At 44.6% G+C, this 13,684-nt stretch overlaps 14 non-coding genes across 14 annotated transcripts; all 14 read left to right on the top strand.

Moving 5' to 3' along the window:
- The first annotated feature begins 836 nt into the window (after positions 1–836).
- On the top strand, positions 837–922 carry TRNAR-UCU (transfer RNA arginine (anticodon UCU)). Its single transcript is given in 2 exon segments — positions 837–873; positions 887–922. It is a non-coding gene; the product is annotated as a tRNA-Arg (tRNA).
- Positions 923–1,538: 616 nt separating this feature from the next.
- On the top strand, positions 1,539–1,624 carry TRNAR-UCU (transfer RNA arginine (anticodon UCU)). The gene is given in 2 exon segments: positions 1,539–1,575; positions 1,589–1,624. It is a non-coding gene; the product is annotated as a tRNA-Arg (tRNA).
- Positions 1,625–2,240: 616 nt separating this feature from the next.
- On the top strand, positions 2,241–2,326 carry TRNAR-UCU (transfer RNA arginine (anticodon UCU)). Its single transcript is given in 2 exon segments — positions 2,241–2,277; positions 2,291–2,326. It is a non-coding gene; the product is annotated as a tRNA-Arg (tRNA).
- Positions 2,327–2,942: 616 nt separating this feature from the next.
- TRNAR-UCU (transfer RNA arginine (anticodon UCU)) lies at positions 2,943–3,028 on the top strand. The gene is given in 2 exon segments: positions 2,943–2,979; positions 2,993–3,028. It is a non-coding gene; the product is annotated as a tRNA-Arg (tRNA).
- Positions 3,029–3,644: 616 nt separating this feature from the next.
- On the top strand, positions 3,645–3,730 carry TRNAR-UCU (transfer RNA arginine (anticodon UCU)). Its single transcript is given in 2 exon segments — positions 3,645–3,681; positions 3,695–3,730. It is a non-coding gene; the product is annotated as a tRNA-Arg (tRNA).
- A 1,318-nt stretch (positions 3,731–5,048) lies between these two features.
- Positions 5,049–5,134, top strand: TRNAR-UCU (transfer RNA arginine (anticodon UCU)). The gene is given in 2 exon segments: positions 5,049–5,085; positions 5,099–5,134. It is a non-coding gene; the product is annotated as a tRNA-Arg (tRNA).
- Positions 5,135–5,750: 616 nt separating this feature from the next.
- TRNAR-UCU (transfer RNA arginine (anticodon UCU)) lies at positions 5,751–5,836 on the top strand. Its single transcript is given in 2 exon segments — positions 5,751–5,787; positions 5,801–5,836. It is a non-coding gene; the product is annotated as a tRNA-Arg (tRNA).
- A 616-nt stretch (positions 5,837–6,452) lies between these two features.
- TRNAR-UCU (transfer RNA arginine (anticodon UCU)) lies at positions 6,453–6,538 on the top strand. The gene is given in 2 exon segments: positions 6,453–6,489; positions 6,503–6,538. It is a non-coding gene; the product is annotated as a tRNA-Arg (tRNA).
- Positions 6,539–7,154: 616 nt separating this feature from the next.
- TRNAR-UCU (transfer RNA arginine (anticodon UCU)) lies at positions 7,155–7,240 on the top strand. Its single transcript is given in 2 exon segments — positions 7,155–7,191; positions 7,205–7,240. It is a non-coding gene; the product is annotated as a tRNA-Arg (tRNA).
- Positions 7,241–7,856: 616 nt separating this feature from the next.
- Positions 7,857–7,942, top strand: TRNAR-UCU (transfer RNA arginine (anticodon UCU)). The gene is given in 2 exon segments: positions 7,857–7,893; positions 7,907–7,942. It is a non-coding gene; the product is annotated as a tRNA-Arg (tRNA).
- Positions 7,943–8,558: 616 nt separating this feature from the next.
- TRNAR-UCU (transfer RNA arginine (anticodon UCU)) lies at positions 8,559–8,644 on the top strand. Its single transcript is given in 2 exon segments — positions 8,559–8,595; positions 8,609–8,644. It is a non-coding gene; the product is annotated as a tRNA-Arg (tRNA).
- Positions 8,645–9,260: 616 nt separating this feature from the next.
- Positions 9,261–9,346, top strand: TRNAR-UCU (transfer RNA arginine (anticodon UCU)). Its single transcript is given in 2 exon segments — positions 9,261–9,297; positions 9,311–9,346. It is a non-coding gene; the product is annotated as a tRNA-Arg (tRNA).
- A 616-nt stretch (positions 9,347–9,962) lies between these two features.
- On the top strand, positions 9,963–10,048 carry TRNAR-UCU (transfer RNA arginine (anticodon UCU)). Its single transcript is given in 2 exon segments — positions 9,963–9,999; positions 10,013–10,048. It is a non-coding gene; the product is annotated as a tRNA-Arg (tRNA).
- A 615-nt stretch (positions 10,049–10,663) lies between these two features.
- TRNAR-UCU (transfer RNA arginine (anticodon UCU)) lies at positions 10,664–10,749 on the top strand. The gene is given in 2 exon segments: positions 10,664–10,700; positions 10,714–10,749. It is a non-coding gene; the product is annotated as a tRNA-Arg (tRNA).
- The last annotated feature ends 2,935 nt before the right edge of the window (positions 10,750–13,684 follow it).

The raw sequence follows: 13,684 nt of genomic DNA, 5'->3' as shown, positions 1-13,684 counted from the left end.
ACCAATATTATAAAGCTGAGCTTACGTCTTTAGCCTTAAAATGATCACCCGCTAGATGTGTTTTTGTAGGATTCTTTCACAAGAGCCATTCACATGTCAGCTCAACAAACGATTTAGTAGACTCATTGTAGGTAACCTCTGCGGCGCAATGGATAGCGCATTGGACTTCTACAAGAGAGTAGTTATTCGAAGGTTGTGGGTTCGAGTCCCACCAGAGTCGAGTTTTGGACCAAACCTGAAGTAGAATCTTTGTGTCCAATCTTAAAGGGAGTCTGTTCCAGAACCCAGCCCTGCAGATAGATAGGTTAACATCACCTGAATTCATGGGTGATTTTCTCTTGCGTGTGGTTGTTTCCGTTGGCAAGAAATCTCTGCCTTTTTTGGCAAAATGCAAAGGGGCGCTTTGAAGCAACAAGGGCGTGGCCGCTAGGTAATAGCCTTGATTTGAAGGTTGTGGGTTGGAGTCCCTCCAGAGTCAAATTTTGGACCATTTTTGATAGTAAAAGTTGTATATTCTCAGGCCATTTTCCAACGGTGCTAAGGACAGAATCGGGCTTAATAGCCAAGGTTTGAGAGCACTGGTCTGCGGTATAAACCGCCCGTCCTGGGGCCTCACTGGTCAAAGTACATTAATGAGACAACGGTGCTTTGCATGCTGTTAAGTTGACTCTTATGAATATCTAGAAAACAAGGAGCCACACCAATATTATAAAGCTGAGCTTTCATCTTTAGCCTGAAAATGATCACCAGCTAGATGTTGTGTTTTTGTAGGATTCTTTCACAAGAGCCATTCACATGTCAGCTCAACAAACGATTTAGTAGACTCATTGTACGTATGCTCTGTGGCGCAATGGATAGCGCATTGGACTTCTAGAAGAGAGTAGTGATTCAAAGGTTGTGGGTTTGAGTCCCACCAGAGTCGAGTTTTGGACCAAACCTGAAGTACAAACTTTGTGTCCAATCTTAAAGGGAGTCTGTTCCAGAACCCAGCCCTGCAGATAGATAGGTTAACATCACCTGAATTCAAGGGTATTTCCCTCTTGCGGATGGTTGTTTCCGTTGGCAAGAAATCTCTGCCTTTTTTGGCAAAATGCAAAGGAGCGCTTTCAAGCAACAAGGGCGTGGCCGCTAGGTAATAGCCTTGATTTGAAGGTTGTGGGTTGGAGTCCCTCCAGAGTCAAATTTTGGACCATTTTTGATAGTAAAAGTTGTATATTCTCAGGCCATTTTCCAACGGTGCTAAGGACAGAATCGGGCTTCATAGCCAAGGTTTGAGAGCACTGGTCTGTGGTATAAACCGCCCGTCCTGGGGCCTCACTGGTCAAAGTACATTAATGAGACAACGGTGCTTTGCATGCTGTTAAGTTGACTCTTATGAATATCTAGAAAACAAGGAGCCACACCAATATTATAAAGCTGAGCTTTCATCTTTAGCCTGAAAATGATCACCAGCTAGATGTTGTGTTTTTGTAGGATTCTTTCACAAGAGCCATTCACATGTCAGCTCAACAAACGATTTAGTAGACTCATTGTACGTAGGCTCTGTGGCGCAATGGATAGCGCATTGGATTTCTAGAAGAGAGTATTGATTCAAAGGTTGTGGGTTCGAGTCCCACCAGAGTCAAGTTTTGGACCAAACCTGAAGTACAATCTTTGTGTCCAATCTTAAAGGGAGTCTGTTCCAGAACCCAGCCCTGCAGATAGATAGGTTAACATCACCTGAATTCAAGGGTATTTCCCTCTTGCAGATGGTTGTTTCCGTTGGCAAGAAATCTCTGCCTTTTTTGGCAAAATGCAAAGGAGCGCTTTGAAGCAACAAGGGCGTGGCCGCTAGGTAATAGCCTTGATTTGAAGGTTGTGGGTTGGAGTCCCTCCAGAGTCAAATTTTGGACCATTTTTGATAGTAAAAGTTGTATATTCTCAGGCCATTTTCCAACGGTGCTAAGGACAGAATCGGGCTTCATAGCCAAGGTTTGAGAGCACTGGTCTGCGGTATAAACCGCCCGTCCTGGGGCCTCACTGGTCAAAGTACATTAATGAGACAACGGTTCTTTGCATGCTGTTAAGTTGACTCTTATGAATATCTAGAAAACAAGGAGCCACACCAATATTATAAAGCTGAGCTTTCATCTTTAGCCTGAAAATGATCACTCGCTAGATGTTGTGTTTTTGTAGGATTCTTTCACAAGAGCCATTCACATGTCAGCTCAACAAACGATTTAGTAGACTCGTTGTATGTAGGCTCTTTGGCGCAATGGATAGCGCATTGGACTTCTAGAAGAGAGTATTGATTCAAAGGTTGTGGGTTCGAGTCCCACCAGAGTCGAGTTTTTGACCAAACAGGAAGTACAATCTTTGTGTCCAATCTTAAAGGGAGTCTGTTCCAGAACCCAGCCCTGCAGATAGATAGGTTAACATCACCTGAATTCAAGGGTATTTCCCTCTTGCGGATAGTTGTTTCCGTTGGCAAGAAATCTCTGCCTTTTTTGGCAAAATGCAAAGGAGCGCTTTGAAGCAACAAGGGCGTGGCCGCTAGGTAATAGCCTTGATTTGAAGGTTGTGGGTTGGAGTCCCTCCAGAGTCAAATTTTGGACCATTTTTGATAGTAAAAGTTGTATATTCTCAGGCCATTTTCCAACGGTGCTAAGGACAGAATCGGGCTTCATAGCCAAGGTTTGAGAGCACTGGTCTGCGGTATAAACCGACCATCCTGGGGCCTCACTGGTCAAAGTACATTAATGAGACAACGGTGCTTTGTATGCTGTTAAGTTGACTCTTATGAATATCTAGAAAACAAGGAGCCACACCAATATTATAAAGCTGAGCTTTCATCTTTAGCCTGAAAATGATCACCCGCTAGATGTTGTGTTTTTGTAGGATTCTTTCACAAGAGCCATTCACATGTCAGCTCAACAAACAATTTAGTAGACTTGTCGTACGTAGGCTCTGTGGCGCAATGGATAGCGCATTGGACTTCTAGAAGAGAGTGGTGATTCAAAGGTTGTGGGTTCGAGTCCCACCAGAGTCGAGTTTTGGACCAAACCTGAAGTACAATCTTTGTGTCCAATCTTAAAGGGAGTCTGTCCCAGAACCAAGCCCTGCAGATAGATAGGTTAACATCACCTGAATTCAACGGTATTTCCCTCTTGCGGATAGTTGTTTCCGTTGGCAAGAAATCTCTGCCTTTTTTGGCAAAATGCAAAGGAGCGCTTTGAAGCAACAGGGGCGTGGACGCTAGGTAATAGCCTTGATTTGAAGGTTGTGGGTTGGAGTCCCTCCAGAGTCAAATTTTGGACCATTTTTGATAGTAAAAGTTGTATATTCTCAGGCCATTTTCCAACGGTGCTAAGGACAGAATCGGGCTTCATAGCCAAGGTTTGAGAGCACTGGTCTGCGGTATAAACCGCCCGTCCTGGGGCCTCACTGGTCAAAGTACATTAATGAGACAACGGTGCTTTGCATGCTATTAAGTTGACTCTTATGAATATCTAGAAAACAAGGAGCCACACCAATATTATAAAGCTGAGCTTTCATCTTTAGCCTGAAAATGATCACTCGCTAGATGTTGTGTTTTTGTAGGATTCTTTCACAAGAGCCATTCACATGTCAGCTCAACAAACGATTTAGTAGACTCATTGTACGTAGGATCTGTGGCGCAATGGATAGCGCATTGGACTTCTAGAGGAGAGTAGTGATTCAAAGGTTGTGGGTTCGAGTCCCACCAGAGTCGAGTTTTGGACCAAACCTGAAGTACAATCTTTGTGTCCAATCTTAAAGGGAGTCTGTTCCAGAACCCAGCCCTGCAGATAGATAGGTTAACATCACCTGAATTCAACGGTATTTCCCTCTTGCGGATAGTTGTTTCCGTTGGCAAGAAATCTCTGCCTTTTTTGGCAAAATGCAAAGGAGCGCTTTGAAGCAACAAGGGCGTGGCCGCTAGGTAATAGCCTTGATTTGAAGGTTGTGGGTTGGAGTCCCTCCAGAGTCAAATTTTGGACCATTTTTGATAGTAAAAGTTGTATATTCTCAGGCCATTTTCCAACGGTGCTAAGGACAGAATCGGGCTTCATAGCCAATTTTTGAGAGCACTGGTCTGCGGTATAAACCGCCCGTCCTGGGGCCTCACTGGTCAAAGTACATTAATGAGACAATGGTGCTTTGCATGCTGTTAAGTTGACTCTTATGAATATCTAGAAAACAAGGAGCCACACCAATATTATAAAGCTGAGCTTTCATCTTTAGCCTGAAAATGATCACTCGCTAGATGTTGTGTTTTTGTAGGATTCTTTCACAAGAGCCATTCACATGTCAGCTCAACAAACGATTTAGTAGACTCGTTGTACGTAGGCTCTTTGGTGCAATGGATAGCGCATTGGCCTTCTAGAAGAGAGTATTGATTCAAAGGTTGTGGGTTCGAGTCCCACCAGAGTCGAGTTTTGGACCAAACCTGAAGTACAATCTTTGTGTCCAATTTTAAAGGGAGTCTGTTCCAGAACCCAGCCCTGCAGATAGATAGGTTAACATCACCTGAATTCAAGGGTATTTCCCTCTTGCGGATGGTTGTTTACGTTGGCAAGAAATCTCTGCCTTTTTTGGCAAAATGCAAAGGAGCGCTTTGAAGCAACAAGGGCGTGGCCGCTAGGTAATAGCCTTGATTTGAAGGTTGTGGGTTGGAGTCCCTCCAGAGTCAAATTTTGGACCATTTTTGATAGTAAAAGTTGTATATTCTCAGGCCATTTTCCAACGGTGCTAAGGACAGAATCGGGCTTCATAGCCAAGGTTTGAGAGCACTGGTCTGCGGTATAAACCGACCATCCTGGGGCCTCACTGGTCAAAGTACATTAATGAGACAACGGTGCTTTGTATGCTGTTAAGTTGACTCTTATGAATATCTAGAAAACAAGGAGCCACACCAATATTATAAAGCTGAGCTTTCATCTTTAGCCTGAAAATGATCACCCGCTAGATGTTGTGTTTTTGTAGGATTCTTTCACAAGAGCCATTCACATGTCAGCTCAACAAACAATTTAGTAGACTTGTCGTACGTAGGCTCTGTGGCGCAATGGATAGCGCATTGGACTTCTAGAAGAGATTGGTGATTCAAAGGTTGTGGGTTCGAGTCCCACCAGAGTCGAGTTTTGGACCAAACCTGAAGTACAATCTTTGTGTCCAATCTTAAAGGGAGTCTGTCCCAGAACCAAGCCCTGCAGATAGATAGGTTAACATCACCTGAATTCAAGGGTATTTCCCTCTTGCGGATGGTTGTTTCCGTTGGCAAGAAATCTCTGCCTTTTTTGGCAAAATGCAAAGGAGCGCTTTGAAGCAACAAGGGCGTGGCCGCTAGGTAATAGCCTTGATTTGAAGGTTGTGGGTTGGAGTCACTCCAGAGTCAAATTTTGGACCATTTTTGATAGTAAAAGTTGTATATTCTCAGGCCATTTTCCAACGGTGCTAAGGACAGAATCGGGCTTCATAGCCAAGGTTTGAGAGCACTGGTCTGCGGTATAAACCGCCCGTCCTGGGGCCTCACTGGTCAAAGTACATTAATGAGACAACGGTTCTTTGCATGCTGTTAAGTTCACTCTTATGAATATCTAGAAAACAAGGAGCCACACCAATATTATAAAGCTGAGCTTTCATCTTTAGCCTGAAAATGATCACTCGCTAGATGTTGTGTTTTTGTAGGATTCTTTCACAAGAGCCATTCACATGTCAGCTCAACAAACGATTTAGTAGACTCGTTGTATGTAGGCTCTTTGGCGCAATGGATAGCGCATTGGACTTCTAGAAGAGAGTATTGATTCAAAGGTTGTGGGTTCGAGTCCCACCAGAGTCGAGTTTTTGACCAAACAGGAAGTACAATCTTTGTGTCCAATCTTAAAGGGAGTCTGTTCCAGAACCCAGCCCTGCAGATAGATAGGTTAACATCACCTGAATTCAAGGGTATTTCCCTCTTGCGGATAGTTGTTTCCGTTGGCAAGAAATCTCTGCCTTTTTTGGCAAAATGCAAAGGAGCGCTTTGAAGCAACAAGGGCGTGGCCGCTAGGTAATAGCCTTGATTTGAAGGTTGTGGGTTGGAGTCCCTCCAGAGTCAAATTTTGGACCATTTTTGATAGTAAAAGTTGTATATTCTCAGGCCATTTTCCAACGGTGCTAAGGACAGAATCGGGCTTCATAGCCAAGGTTTGAGAGCACTGGTCTGCGGTATAAACCGACCATCCTGGGGCCTCACTGGTCAAAGTACATTAATGAGACAACGGTGCTTTGTATGCTGTTAAGTTGACTCTTATGAATATCTAGAAAACAAGGAGCCACACCAATATTATAAAGCTGAGCTTTCATCTTTAGCCTGAAAATGATCACCAGCTAGATGTTGTGTTTTTGTAGGATTCTTTCACAAGAGCCATTCACATGTCAGCTCAACAAACGATTTAGTAGACTCATTGTACGTAGGCTCTGTGGCGCAATGGATAGCGCATTGGACTTCTAGAAGAGAGTATTGCTTCAAAGGTTGTGGGTTCGAGTCCCACCAGAGTCGAGTTTTGGACCAAACCTGAAGTACAATCTTTGTGTCCAATCTTAAAGGGAGTCTGTTCCAGAACCCAGCCCTGCAGATAGATAGGTTAACATCACCTGAATTCAAGGGTATTTCCCTCTTGCAGATGGTTGTTTCCGTTGGCAAGAAATCTATGCCTTTTTTGGCAAAATGCAAAGGAGTGCTTTGAAGCAAAAAGGGCGTGGCCGCTAGGTAATAGCCTTGATTTGAAGGTTGTGGGTTGGAGTCCCTCCAGAGTCAAATTTTGGACCATTTTTGATAGTAAAATTTGTATATTCTCAGGCCATTTTCCAACGGTGCTAAGGACAGAATCGGGCTTCATAGCCAAGGTTTGAGAGCACTGGTCTGCGGTATAAACCGACCATCCTGGGGCCTCACTGGTCAAAGTACATTAATGAGACAACGGTGCTTTGTATGCTGTTAAGTTGACTCTTATGAATATCTAGAAAACAAGGAGCCACACCAATATTATAAAGCTGAGCTTTCATCTTTAGCCTGAAAATGATCACCCGCTAGATGTTGTGTTTTTGTAGGATTCTTTCACAAGAGCCATTCACATGTCAGCTCAACAAACAATTTAGTAGACTTGTCGTACGTAGGCTCTGTGGCGCAATGGATAGCGCATTGGACTTCTAGAAGAGAGTGGTGATTCAAAGGTTGTGGGTTCGAGTCCCACCAGAGTCGAGTTTTGGACCAAACCTGAAGTACAATCTTTGTGTCCAATCTTAAAGGGAGTCTGTCCCAGAACCAAGCCCTGCAGATAGATAGGTTAACATCACCTGAATTCAACGGTATTTCCCTCTTGCGGATAGTTGTTTCCGTTGGCAAGAAATCTCTGCCTTTTTTGGCAAAATGCAAAGGAGCGCTTTGAAGCAACAGGGGCGTGGCCGCTAGGTAATAGCCTTGATTTGAAGGTTGTGGGTTGGAGTCCCTCCAGAGTCAAATTTTGGACCATTTTTGATAGTAAAAGTTGTATATTCTCAGGCCATTTTCCAACGGTGCTAAGGACAGAATCGGGCTTCATAGCCAAGGTTTGAGAGCACTGGTCTGCGGTATAAACCGCCCGTCCTGGGGCCTCACTGGTCAAAGTACATTAATGAGACAACGGTGCTTTGCATGCTATTAAGTTGACTCTTATGAATATCTAGAAAACAAGGAGCCACACCAATATTATAAAGCTGAGCTTTCATCTTTAGCCTGAAAATGATCACTCGCTAGATGTTGTGTTTTTGTAGGATTCTTTCACAAGAGCCATTCACATGTCAGCTCAACAAACGATTTAGTAGACTCATTGTACGTAGGATCTGTGGCGCAATGGATAGCGCATTGGACTTCTAGAGGAGAGTAGTGATTCAAAGGTTGTGGGTTCGAGTCCCACCAGAGTCGAGTTTTGGACCAAACCTGAAGTACAATCTTTGTGTCCAATCTTAAAGGGAGTCTGTTCCAGAACCCAGCCCTGCAGATAGATAGGTTAACATCAACTGAATTCAACGGTATTTCCCTCTTGCGGATAGTTGTTTCCGTTGGCAAGAAATCTCTGCCTTTTTTGGCAAAATGCAAAGGAGCGCTTTGAAGCAACAAGGGCGTGGCCGCTAGGTAATAGCCTTGATTTGAAGGTTGTGGGTTGGAGTCCCTCCAGAGTCAAATTTTGGACCATTTTTGATAGTAAAAGTTGTATATTCTCAGGCCATTTTCCAACGGTGCTAAGGACAGAATCGGGCTTCATAGCCAATTTTTGAGAGCACTGGTCTGCGGTATAAACCGCCCGTCCTGGGGCCTCACTGGTCAAAGTACATTAATGAGACAACGGTGCTTTGCATGCTGTTAAGTTGACTCTTATGAATATCTAGAAAACAAGGAGCCACACCAATATTATAAAGCTGAGCTTTCATCTTTAGCCTGAAAATGATCACCCGCTAGATGTTGTGTTTTTGTAGGATTCTTTCACAAGAGCCATTCACATGTCAGCTCAACAAACAATTTAGTAGACTTGTCGTACGTAGGCTCTGTGGCGCAATGGATAGCGCATTGGACTTCTAGAAGAGAGTAGTGATTCAAAGGTTGTGGGTTCGAGTCCCACCAGAGTCAAGTTTTGGACCAAACCTGAAGTACAATCTTTGTGTCCAATCTTAAAGGGAGTCTGTTCCAGAACCCAGCCCTGCAGATAGATAGGTTAACATCACCTGAATTCAAGGGTATTTCCCTCTTGCGGATGGTTGTTTCCGTTGGCAAGAAATCTCTGCCTTTTTTGGCAAAATGCAAAGGAGCGCTTTGAAGCAACAAGGGCGTGGCCGCTAGGTAATAGCCTTGATTTGAAGGTTGTGGGTTGGAGTCCCTCCAGAGTCAAATTTTGGACCATTTTTGATAGTAAAAGTTGTATATTCTCAGGCCATTTTCCAACGGTGCTAAGGACAGAATCGGGCTTCATAGCCAATTTTTGAGAGCACTGGTCTGCGGTATAAACCGCCCGTCCTGGGGCCTCACTGGTCAAAGTACATTAATGAGACAATGGTGCTTTGCATGCTGTTAAGTTGACTCTTATGAATATCTAGAAAACAAGGAGCCACACCAATATTATAAAGCTGAGCTTTCATCTTTAGCCTGACAATGATCACCCGCTAGATGTTGTGTTTTTGTAGGATTCTTTCACAAGAGCCATTCACATGTCAGCTCAACAAACGATTTAGTAGACTCATTGTACGTAGGCTCTGTGGCGCAATGGATAGCGCATTGGACTTCTAGAAGAGAGTATTGATTCAAAGGTTGTGGGTTCGAGTCCCACCAGAGTCGAGTTTTGGACCAAACCTGAAGTACAATCTTTGTGTCCAATCTTAAAGGGAGTCTGTTCCAGAACCCAGCCCTGCAGATAGATAGGTTAACATCACCTGAATTCAAGGGTATTTCCCTCTTGCAGATGGTTGTTTCCGTTGGCAAGAAATCTATGCCTTTTTTGGCAAAATGCAAAGGAGTGCTTTGAAGCAAAAAGGGCGTGGCCGCTAGGTAATAGCCTTGATTTGAAGGTTGTGGGTTGGAGTCCCTCCAGAGTCAAATTTTGGACCATTTTTGATAGTAAAATTTGTATATTCTCAGGCCATTTTCCAACGGTGCTAAGGACAGAATCGGGCTTCATAGCCAAGGTTTGAGAGCACTGGTCTGCGGTATAAACCGACCATCCTGGGGCCTCACTGGTCAAAGTACATTAATGAGACAACGGTGCTTTGTATGCTGTTAAGTTGACTCTTATGAATATCTAGAAAACAAGGAGCCACACCAATATTATAAAGCTGAGCTTTCATCTTTAGCCTGAAAATGATCACCCGCTAGATGTTGTGTTTTTGTAGGATTCTTTCACAAGAGCCATTCACATGTCAGCTCAACAAACAATTTAGTAGACTTGTCGTACGTAGGCTCTGTGGCGCAATGGATAGCGCATTGGACTTCTAGAAGAGAGTGGTGATTCAAAGGTTGTGGGTTCGAGTCCCACCAGAGTCGAGTTTTGGACCAAACCTGAAGTACAATCTTTGTGTCCAATCTTAAAGGGAGTCTGTCCCAGAACCAAGCCCTGCAGATAGATAGGTTAACATCACCTGAATTCAACGGTATTTCCCTCTTGCGGATAGTTGTTCCGTTGGCAAGAAATCTCTGCCTTTTTTGGCAAAATGCAAAGGAGCGCTTTGAAGCAACAGGGGCGTGGCCGCTAGGTAATAGCCTTGATTTGAAGGTTGTGGGTTGGAGTCCCTCCAGAGTCAAATTTTGGACCATTTTTGATAGTAAAAGTTGTATATTCTCAGGCCATTTTCCAACGGTGCTAAGGACAGAATCGGGCTTCATAGCCAAGGTTTGAGAGTACTGGTCTGCGGTATAAACCGCCCGTCCTGGGGCCTCACTGGTCAAAGTACATTAATGAGACAACGGTGCTTTGCATGCTATTAAGTTGACTCTTATGAATATCTAGAAAACAAGGAGCCACACCAATATTATAAAGCTGAGCTTTCATCTTTAGCCTGAAAATGATCACCCGCTAGATGTTGTGTTTTTGTAGGATTCTTTCACAAGAGCCATTCACATGTCAGCTCAACAAACAATTTAGTAGACTTGTCGTACGTAGGCTCTGTGGCGCAATGGATAGCGCATTGGACTTCTAGAAGAGAGTAGTGATTCAAAGGTTGTGGGTTCGAGTCCCACCAGAGTCAAGTTTTGGACCAAACCTGAAGTACAATCTTTGTGTCCAATCTTAAAGGGAGTCTGTTCCAGAACCCAGCCCTGCAGATAGATAGGTTAACATCACCTGAATTCAAGGGTATTTCCCTCTTGCGGATGGTTGTTTCCGTTGGCAAGAAATCTCTGCCTTTTTTGGCAAAATGCAAAGGAGCGCTTTGAAGCAACAAGGGCGTGGCCGCTAGGTAATAGCCTTGATTTGAAGGTTGTGGGTTGGAGTCCCTCCAGAGTCAAATTTTGGACCATTTTTGATAGTAAAAGTTGTATATTCTCAGGCCATTTTCCAACGGTGCTAAGGACAGAATCGGGCTTCATAGCCAATTTTTGAGAGCACTGGTCTGCGGTATAAACCGCCCGTCCTGGGGCCTCACTGGTCAAAGTACATTAATGAGACAATGGTGCTTTGCATGCTGTTAAGTTGACTCTTATGAATATCTAGAAAACAAGGAGCCACACCAATATTATAAAGCTGAGCTTTCATCTTTAGCCTGAAAATGATCACTCGCTAGATGTTGTGTTTTTGTAGGATTCTTTCACAAGAGCCATTCACATGTCAGCTCAACAAACGATTTAGTAGACTCGTTGTACGTAGGCTCTTTGGTGCAATGGATAGCGCATTGGCCTTCTAGAAGAGAGTATTGATTCAAAGGTTGTGGGTTCGAGTCCCACCAGAGTCGAGTTTTGGACCAAACCTGAAGTACAATCTTTGTGTCCAATTTTAAAGGGAGTCTGTTCCAGAACCCAGCCCTGCAGATAGATAGGTTAACATCACCTGAATTCAAGGGTATTTCCCTCTTGCGGATGGTTGTTTACGTTGGCAAGAAATCTCTGCCTTTTTTGGCAAAATGCAAAGGAGCGCTTTGAAGCAACAAGGGCGTGGCCGCTAGGTACTAGCCTTGATTTGAAGGTTGTGGGTTGGAGTCCCTCCAGAGTCAAATTTTGGACCATTTTTGATAGTAAAAGTTGTATATTCTCAGGCCATTTTCCAATGGTGCTAAGGACAGAATCGGGCTTAATAGCCAGTGTCGGACTGGGGTGTCTAGGGCCCACCAGTGGAATTATTTCTAGGGGCCCACCATCAGGATCCCTGCAAACCAGCGATACCAAGACAGGGCGGTTGAAGGTAATAACATATCAGGAGCCATGCTGCTTTCCCGCCATACGATGTGCAACACTGCACTACCTAAACCTATTGCTACATACTGTATGGAAAGTGAACAGCGCAGCTCCTAGAAATGTTAGAATTACCTATAGCTGCGCTGTCCTGGAACAGCTGATCTGCAGAGGTCCAGGCTGTTGTGTCATCACAGATGTAATATTGATGGTCTATCCCAAGGACAGACCATCAATATTACAAAGATGGATAAACCCTTTAAAGATTTGTCCAGGAATTGGAGCGACCCATGTGCTGGGAGGGAGGTGTAAAATAAAAAATAAAAAGTGCCTTCACCTGTTCCTGCTGCTCCGTTGTCCGCTGCCAGTGTCCATTCAGTCTCGCGCCGGTGCCTCCATGCTGGGAGTCCTGCACCTCATGGGACCACTGAAACCAATTAGGTCTCATTTCTGGAAATCCTGTATCTAACAGACACAGGCGGGGACAATGGAGTGCTGGGGACAAAAGCTCAATGAAAAACACTGTAGAAAAAAATATATTGAGATTCACTGCAATTTTTTCCCACAATGTTTTTTTAGCTGCATCTCGCTGTTGTGCCTAATCCTTAAAGAAGACCTATCACGATCTGGGGCACATGAGGTTTAATACACCGCTAGAAAGCCAAGAGTGCCCTGAATTCAGCGCACTATTGGCTTTCACGTTCTGTGCCGGTACCGTAGATCTTCATCGTCAGAAGGGCGTTATGACAGTCAGTCAGGAACGCCCTTCCTTACGGTAGCGTCTATAGCGCTGTACTGTGAGAGGGGTCGTTGCTTACGAGCCAGTGATGACGCTGAGCGCCTATAGCGCTCTCACAGTACAGTGGTATAGGCGCTGCTGTGAGGAAGGGCGTTCCGGACTGACTGTCAGAAACGCCTTTCTGACAGTGAAGAGCTACGGACTGATAGCTCCTCACCGGGGGCATAGAATGGGAAAGCTGAAAGTGCGCTGAAATCATCGCACTGTCAGCTCTCTAGCAGTGTATTAAACCGCACCTGCCCCAGGAGGTGAGAGCTCCTCTTTACCATCTCAACATACTGCACACCACACTATAAGGATAAGGCCTAACACAGCGTCCCACAGCAAAAAAAACGCTGCGGGAAAACCCCCGGCGCCGACACATCAGTTTTTCCTGCAGCGCTTTTTGCAGAAACTCCACAGAGGTTTCCATTTCCGCGCTCGTTTTGTACACGACACAGGACTGGGAGCAGAAAGCTTCATCCACTGTATAGTTGCCTGGCAGATTCACTGCAGCTCAGCTCCCACTGACTTCAATAAGTGCCGAGATGCAGAGAAGGTGCCGGCTGATATACAGTGGACAGAGCTTTCTGCTTCTGGCCCCGTATTGTGTACAGGACTGGTACCAGAAGTGGCTCCATACAGCTGATCGGTCTGAGGCCTGGGTGTGGGCCCCCTACAGATCAGGCATTTATAGCCTATTCTGACGATAAACCATAGAAAATTATGCTTGGACAACCCCTTTAATTTTCCCCCAAAATGACCCACACTTTAAAGAGGTTGTCCAGCATAATTTATTTTTTTTGGTTTATAATTAGTCCTGGGAGGTGAAAAACAAAGTACACATAAAAAAAACCCCGCACTCATCTGTTCCCAGTGCTCTGGTCCTGCAATTCTGCTGGTAGTTACATGCCGGACTGGAACCGCACTGGGAGACACTGGGACACACTGGGACAGGCAGACTTCCCCCTGCACACCCCGATCGGCAGTGTGCTTAAAAAAATAGAAAGTGTTTTTAA

Source organism: Leptodactylus fuscus, chromosome 3, assembly GCF_031893055.1.
Source record: "Leptodactylus fuscus isolate aLepFus1 chromosome 3, aLepFus1.hap2, whole genome shotgun sequence".
NCBI lineage: Eukaryota > Metazoa > Chordata > Amphibia > Anura > Leptodactylidae > Leptodactylus > Leptodactylus fuscus.
This window is presented reverse-complemented; position numbering and strand designations above follow the sequence as displayed.